General features: G+C 42.6%; 1 protein-coding gene across 1 annotated transcript in view; it reads right to left on the bottom strand.

The window, feature by feature from the left end:
- Positions 1 to 1,306: 1,306 nt before the first annotated feature.
- Positions 1,307 to 7,937, bottom strand: part of ANK3 (ankyrin 3) — a 329,444-nt gene continuing 322,813 nt past the window's right edge. The window contains exon 45 of the mRNA XM_040624672.1: positions 1,307 to 2,716. The gene's annotated coding sequence lies outside the window, so the exon portion shown is untranslated. The remainder of the gene's footprint in view (positions 2,717 to 7,937) is intronic.

Below are 7,937 nucleotides of genomic sequence, written 5' to 3'. Positions count from 1 at the left end.
TAACTCTTAGATGGGAAGTTAGAATATCTGAATTCTGATCTCAGTTTTACAAAGAGAAGCTTCTGGGGACTTTTTTGTGTTTTTTTTTTTTTTTTTTTTTTTTTTTTTTTAGCCTTTCAGGGGTCTGAGTTTGCTCATCATAGATGATTTTGGTGTAGGCGTAGAGGCACTTTCCATTGGTTTGGGGTATCATGCAAATGTGGTCTAGCCCCATTATTCATGCAGAGTAGATTCTCTGTACATGTGTTCTGCATTGATACGAAATCCTTTTTGGGAACAACTCATCTGATTCAGTATTTTTTAAAAGTAAACTCTACTCCCAATGTGGGGCTCGAACTCCCCACCCAGAGATCAACAGCCACATGCTCCACTGATTGAGCCAGCGAGGTGTCTCATGGGCAATCATCTTTAATGGACGGAACTATGGGACGCTGTTAAATGGCTCCAAACAGCCATGTAATATTGGTATGGGGCCAACCACTACCAAAGACATCACCTACCTCATAAGCGGTTATGAGGACTGAGTTGCTCAATGCGATGCACTTACACAGCCGAGCATGTAGCCAGGGTTCCAATCTTAGCCATGAGAATTGCTAGTATCCCCACCGCTATGGGCCAGCCTCTGGGCTAGAAGGCAAATTAAAACAGTCACAGTCTCTACCCCTGTTGAATTTATCATGTAGCGTCTGATTGCTAATTCTAGTGCCTACCAGGCCTGTCAGGGTGCGGCTGGCCTCCGTGTTGCCTGGACCCCACACACCAGGTTGGAGGGCAGGGAGCACATGGCTCCGGCAGGTCGTTGCCAGCTGGAAATGAGGGCTGTTGTTGCCAAATCTTGCGTTTTAGGGGAAGTTAGGGATCTGGGTTATCGTGTGAAATCTCCCAACTTATCAGCACTGATGAAGAATGCCAATGGCAAACAAAAAAAGAGTTCATTAGGGGCTAAAAGCAGCCGCATGCTGCATGCTTGCTGGAAGGGTCATGCTTGCTGGAAGGGTCCGTGTGCGACTTCCGAACATGTGGTTGTAACAGCCCCCGTTCCCCCTTTTCTGGGGACAGCACAAACCAGATGAGGGCAAGATCAGTCGTCAGTTAATCTTTAATTCTTGGCTCCTCCACGAAATGCACAGAATTTTCGTTAAGCTGGGAGGCTGCAGGGCAGAACTGAACCTTAGGGGCTCTAGTGACCCCAGAGGCAGAGCCTGGAACAGGACTGGGGAGGGGGCCGGGGAGGGCCGGACGCCCAGAGTCAAACGGTTTACCTTTTACCAGAAAACACAAGGACACTATAGAGCACAGATGGATGAAGAGTTTAACACAATTTATTTTATGCTTAAATAATCGACTAGGTCATCCAGTGTATGGTTTTTCATACATATGTCATTAGAGCTATGTGTCAATGAATGCTGATTTTATATGAATATAATCAACAAATTAAAGGATTTCACCAAAACCCAAATAAAACTGCCCTTTAAAACACAGCAGCCTTATTACCCTAATATGACACTGCTAGAATGGTTACAAATGATTGGCTTATTCAAAGGTGTCTACATCTTATAGCCAGTACACGATACAGGAGTCATTGGACAGCGTGCTGCCATTCTACTAGCTAAGAATTTCGGTTCAGTCCATTTTAAATACCCCCGACTGGGGCCTCTTACGAGCACCATCCACCTCTAAAGCGGCAAGCATTACCCCCTTTGAAGCACTAACAGCACCCCCCCCCCAAAGCAACTACCGTATAGGTTTTTTTTTTTTTTCATTTTTAGGTCATTTCATTGAAAAATTGGCAATAGCAACAAATATTAGATGAAGGGCTTTGTGTTTACAGATAAAATCTTCTGTGTTGCAGTATACTGTAGTGTTTGCAAAATTGGAAAAGATTTAATCAAAATAAGGTGATACACATGCATCAAAATATTAGTATTCTGAAGAAAAAATTTTTTCACAGAACTACAGAATTCCTCATTTGGGGAATTATTTAAATTTGCAGCAGATTTTAAAGATTTGTTTTTTTTTAAAATCAAGCTAGCAGTTTTGCATATACAAACATTATAATTGCTAATATACAAGAATCAGTGAAGATCCCCCCCACCCAGAACCCCTCCCCCTCTTCTAGGCTGGTCACTTGAGACCCCTAGTATGTTAAATGCATTTGCAATATTCTGTTTGTGTTCTAAGAGGCAGTGCCTTATCAACATTTATTCTATTTTTCTGTTAGAATTTATACAGTGTTATTATTTACAGCAAAACTATAGATGTTTTAAAAAAGAAACAAATAGTGTTTATACCCTGACAGTTTGGGTCCAAGAAAAATAAGGCGAGCTGTTGTGGAGTTAGTAATTTTAGTGTTTCTCTGTGATTTCATCGTCCCATCTTCTGTCCCTTCTGGCGGCAGGAATTTCTTCCTTTTGTAAATGACACCAAATTACTTAAGATAAACTGTTAACAGCGTGGCTTCTTGTATATACACTGCATTGCTAATTGCACACGCGCCAATCCTGGGAATGAAAGTGAATCTCCATGCTCTGTAAATTGGCTCATGCTAAATTAAAATGTGGGTAGTTTTCTTTTTTTTTTTCTTTTTGCGTAAAAAAAAAATCATGCCATTAATGTGTGGAAGCAGCAAACACGCACACCCTTCTCCGTGAATTTTTACTTCCTGCTGACGTATCTTCCATGAATTTCTCAATACTGGCAGTAAAAACACATGATCCTGTGGAAAGAGAGACAACAGGTAGTGAGTTTAGCTTGCTTGCTTGCTTTCCTATTATTATTATTATTATTATTATGATTTTTTAAGAATTTGCCTAAGCCTTCCTTGCCATTCAACAGAAAAGCCTAAGAGAACAGGGTGTCTACTTTCTAATGGGGGGATGGCCTCACAGGATACTTCTGACCAATGCAATCTGCCAGGACAAAGCCCTGAGGTGTACCCGAGAGCCCTTTGAAGGCAGCGACTTTTTCTAGGTAACCCTATGCTCTCCACAGCACACTGCTCGCTGTACTTTGGGTTTTCAGACTGAGTTGGAAAAGACCCTCTTCTAGGGTTCCATCTCTGATCAGGTCACTCAGGTACTTGGGAAAGCCACGTCCAGTCCTTTGGGCCTCATCTTATCTATAAAATGAGAAGGCTGACAGAGGTGCTCTCCAGGATTTCGATCAACATCAACATACCAGGGGTTTGGGGTTCTCATGGGCATAAAGAGCCAGGGATATGGAGTCAGGATAGAGCATTTCAGTAATGTCCGTATGTTTGATAATAAGTACTCGCAGCTCATCTTTCAAATACCCTGAAATTGCTTTTCCATGTGCAAATTAAAATTAAACACTGTCTTCCACCGCTGCAAAGAACATTTCCCTCCTCCTGCCCCGCATCAGTCACGACAAGATCCGCTCGTTACATCTGAGCTTCTTTATGGGAGCTGAGAACATCCTGTCTTACTGGATAATAACAGCATAAAGTATCGGTGTTTTGGAACCAGTCAATACAGTCCAAATAAATCAACAATTTTTGCTATGAACTCTTTCTTCATAAAACAAAGTTCTCCTACGTATAGTCTGTCCTCCTCTTTCAGTGTGAAAAGGTGACACGCTTGAATGCCGGGCCGAGAACAAGTCCCAAGCCCCTACAGAGAACCTGAGTAAGGCAAGAACAGTTTTAGGAACAACCAGGTATCGGGGCATCTTCAGAACTGTGTCTTCTGTGGGGGCCCATGTGTCCTCAGTGACCTTGAGGTTGTTTACTTACCCCAGACAAGTTTCCTTCTATTTCAGATGGATCACCCAGGACACCTTGGCTTAGGTCAGTGTGTTAGTACAGCACTTCCTCTGTCTGCTCTACTAGGTTCTTGCTTCCTTTTTTGTATGAAAACTGCTACTAACCTCCATGCCCCAGGTCACTAATGCTTGGAGCCAAGAACATCAGTGTCAATTCCTTCTGGGGTGATTTCAATATTGCCCTCCCCCACCCCACCCATGACTCTGCAGAGGTTGTAGAGAAGGAAAGTGACTCATCTGGGCAGGCCATGTCCCAGAAAGTGGGCAAATTCGAGTAAAATCTGGATTTTCTCCCCTCTGTTATTACCACTTACTCCTTTTCTTCTGGGCACCAGCATTCTTAGATGGCCCTATGATAATGTGACCCCTGTGTTCTCCCTCCATCTTCCTAGGGAGGAGCCTCAGCAATTTCCTCTAGTTGGAGCCCCCCCCCCCCAACTTTGTGCAGCTTAATTGATATATAATTTACATGCCATATCTATTGTAAATACAGTCTGATAATTTTGGGGAAATGTATACAGATATGCAATCATCACTACACCCCAGCTGAACTTTGTTTTGCATCCTGTCTTCCAAAAGCCAATCCAGTTTCCCAGGTTAAGCTTGCAATAAGAAGCAAGGTCTTTCTCTTATCAACTCAATGAAAGCAAATTTTATCTTTTATAGAAATACTGGATACGTTTCTACAGTTTTTTAAAATGCTATTCGTTATGCCCATTTATATTCAGGTAGGATATGGGTGATAGTTAAAGATTGGGAGTGAGTTCCCTTTGTAAGTCGCTCTTGTTCTTGGTCATGCAGTTAGAATGTGGAAGGTCATTCATTGGACAAAAGACTTTATACCAAGTACAGCATTCTACAAAAAGAATGAGGGCCTTGGCCGAGGGACTGTATGCCTATTATAAAATGCTGACATCGTACAAACTGTGATGAGAGCGCCATCTGATGGAAAAGTGTGAGAGCAGGAGCCATCGAGATGACATTTCAGAAATAGATTTGAATCCTTTTCCCTTTTTGGGTTTAGGTGTTACATCCGAGATAGAAGCCTCTGCATTTAGGAATCTGTCTGTCTTTGGATTTTGCATGCTTTTCAAACCCAAAGATAGTAGAAATCAACTCAGAAGAAAAAATATTCCTTTTAGTCATTTTTTTTAAGCAACATTTTCATGTATAGAAAAACAGTTATTCCGTGGATTTTCGTGGCAGTTTATATTTTACAGATGAATGCTGTGCTTTCCACATCCATTTTCAGGCCAGGGGTGTCCTGGAGCTCAGAAACACCATTTCCTTTATAGGCCACATGCAGTGGTTTTTGGCCCCTAGTGCCCAGCGTCAAAACAAAAATCACTCATCTTTAGTTTGGTACATGAAGGTCTCTGCAGTTCAGCCCAGTCAGGCTCAATGCCTGTGACTCTTCCGTGAAAAGCTTTGTTTCACAATTTCCAGTGGTTCTCAAGCTTGGGTGCATATTAGAATGATCTGGGGAGGCTTAAAAAAAACCCGCCCAAAGCACAGTAGCCAGGCCACATCCCATGCCAATTTATTTGGAATTTCTTGAGGTGGAACCCAACATCAAAAAACATTGAAAAAAACTCTCTAGATTATTTGAATGTTCAACCAAGTTGAAGAGCCAGTGATATATATTCTAGAACACTGCTTCTCAAAGTTTGATGTCCTCATGTGTCACCCAAGGGAATCTTCCAATGTGGGTTCTGATTCAGGAGGTCAGAGTAAACCCAGAGATGCTGCATTTCTAACGAGACTCCCAGGTGATGTCGGTACTTCACAGACCACACTAGGAGGCGCTAGACTGCGTGCCAGTCATCCACACAGTGGTTTCCAACTTCCTTTCCTCTGCTCATGATTTTGTATCCACCTGTACTTCTCTTCCCGAACCTTCACTTATATCTAACTCCTCTCTGTCCTTCAAGTTTGTGTCAAAGGTCATCTCCACGAAAGCGCAGACTGTGCTCTCCTAAGGAGATCTGTCCTGGCAGGGTAACTCTTACTCCTCTTGAAAGACTTCACATTACAGCTTTAGGAAAGAAAGCCTTTTCTGAAACGCCGTCCTCAGAGCCAACTGTCAACACAGATTTGTTATCCTATTCTTTTCTCTTCCTGCCCAACTCTCTTCCCTTCCCTTGTCTCTCTCATTACAGAAGTCATGGGGCTAAGAACATTTTTTTCTAGGCATTAATTCTGTTTACTTCATGTACTCATGATAAACTACAGTGCTATTTAAAAATAATTCCAGGTTCATGTGGATTTGTCCAACTACTACCAATAAGTAGGGCTTTTTTTGAGTTTGTTTTTTTCAAGTGATTTGTGATTTTTAAAATAGGGCCAGTTAAAAAAAATACAAGGAAAACATTGATCTATATTTCGGTAGTAAAAAACATAGAGCAGTAATAAAATTGTACAGCTACTATTATTAAATGCTATATGTCAGGCATTGCTGCAATGTGGCTTTAGCTCATTGAATATTCATAACAATAAGGTACTATTATATCTCCCATTTTACAGATAAGGAAATAGAGCTCAGAGCTATAAACAAACACGAGTTTGCATGCTTAGTACATAGGAGAGCCAGAAACAGGAGTCAAGCCACCTGACTCTAGAGCCCTTGCTCTTTACCTCAAAGCCAAGGCTTTTGGTTAATTAGGGATTTTTTTTTAAACGGTAAGAAAAATAAAAACAAACAAAACTACATAAAAACATCTACTCCAAATAAATTCAGGGAAAAGTTTTAGGAGTGAAGAAATTCAGGTTGCACCTCGCAACTGCTGGGTTAAAACCCAGACCTGTCATTAACGGTGACCACCGGGGTTTTGCTGTCTGTCTCGATTCTGTCTTGACTCATTTGTTAGTGAAGAGGAATGAGAATGCCTGTCTTAGTAATTTCCCCTGGAATCTCTCTGCACGTGATGCTGGTTTACACTTCAGAATACTTTCAGCTATCCCTTGTTTCTCAGAGAATTTGAGCGACACTGCTGTTCCAAGTTCCCCCACTAAGCCCTCCCAGCACCCCCCACGTCTCCGTCCACCTGCCCCTGATCCAGGCGCCTCAAGGTGTTCTTCCGGGCTGTCTTAATACTACGAATAGCTGAACTTACCCAGTGCTTACTGTGGGCTTGCCTGCCACTACTCAAAGTGATTAATTTTATTAACTCAGTGAATTCTCCCAACAACTCTGAGAGGTATGCTGTTCGTATCCCAGTAGAGATGAGGAAATTCAGGCACAGAACCTGGCTGCGTTCACACAGCTGGTAAGCTCCCTGGCATTTCCATCCACTCAGGCCACTTCTCACCCAAATACGAACAACGACCACACTATGATCTCTAGCCCAGAGTTCTCTCCCTAACCTTCGACGAATGTCAAGGACCTTGCATGCTGACCATCTACAAAGCTACTTCCTCACCCAGGCTATGTCGATCCCTAATTTTGTTTTTGTGGTCTTAGGTTCTATGATTTTGTTAAATGATTACCTACATACAAGCAACCCCGATGTCTTCCACTCTCACCCTTCCCTCCCAACACAGAACTAATCTGGTTCCTCAAATCTGTTCTCTCCTTTTCATTTTCTCTGCCCCAGTTCAGGCCCTCATCTGCGTCTCAGAATCGAGGCCCTTGTGTTCAAACTCTCTTCTCCCTCTACTACTGCTAGGGTTACCTAAATCTTATCGGATCATATTACTCTCCTACACAAAGCTTCCAGTGGTACCCACCATATCCCGGATAAGGGCCAAACTCCTGAGCCAAGCTCATATGAGCGTCCATACTGCCCTGCCTCAAGGCAGTTCTTTCTTCAAAAACTAGTCCAATATGCTCTTCCAAGAAACTGTAAAAGATCTCTGTTGGAGGTAATTCTATTTTCCAGTGGATGCCCTGAGCATTCTGTTTATATCTTTTATTACGTTGATGTATTTTGATTTGTGTGACTTAGGACCATGTGTGCCCCTTGCTCAGACTGTACCGTTACAACAGGCAGGAGTTCTCTCAGGTAATAATGTCAAACTGAGGACCGTGTCCTACAGCGTTGTACCCTCCCTACACTTCCACAGTGTGTCACAAACCTCTGCGCGTCGTAGCTAAGGAGTAAAGCAGCTCTAAGTGCGCACAGTCCCCTACTTACAAAAGCTTGTCAGCTACTCTACAT

The sequence above is a fragment of the Ursus maritimus genome, unplaced genomic scaffold (assembly GCF_017311325.1).
Source record: "Ursus maritimus isolate PB19 unplaced genomic scaffold, ASM1731132v1 scaffold_7, whole genome shotgun sequence".
Classification (NCBI taxonomy): Eukaryota; Metazoa; Chordata; class Mammalia; order Carnivora; family Ursidae; genus Ursus; species Ursus maritimus.
This window is presented reverse-complemented; position numbering and strand designations above follow the sequence as displayed.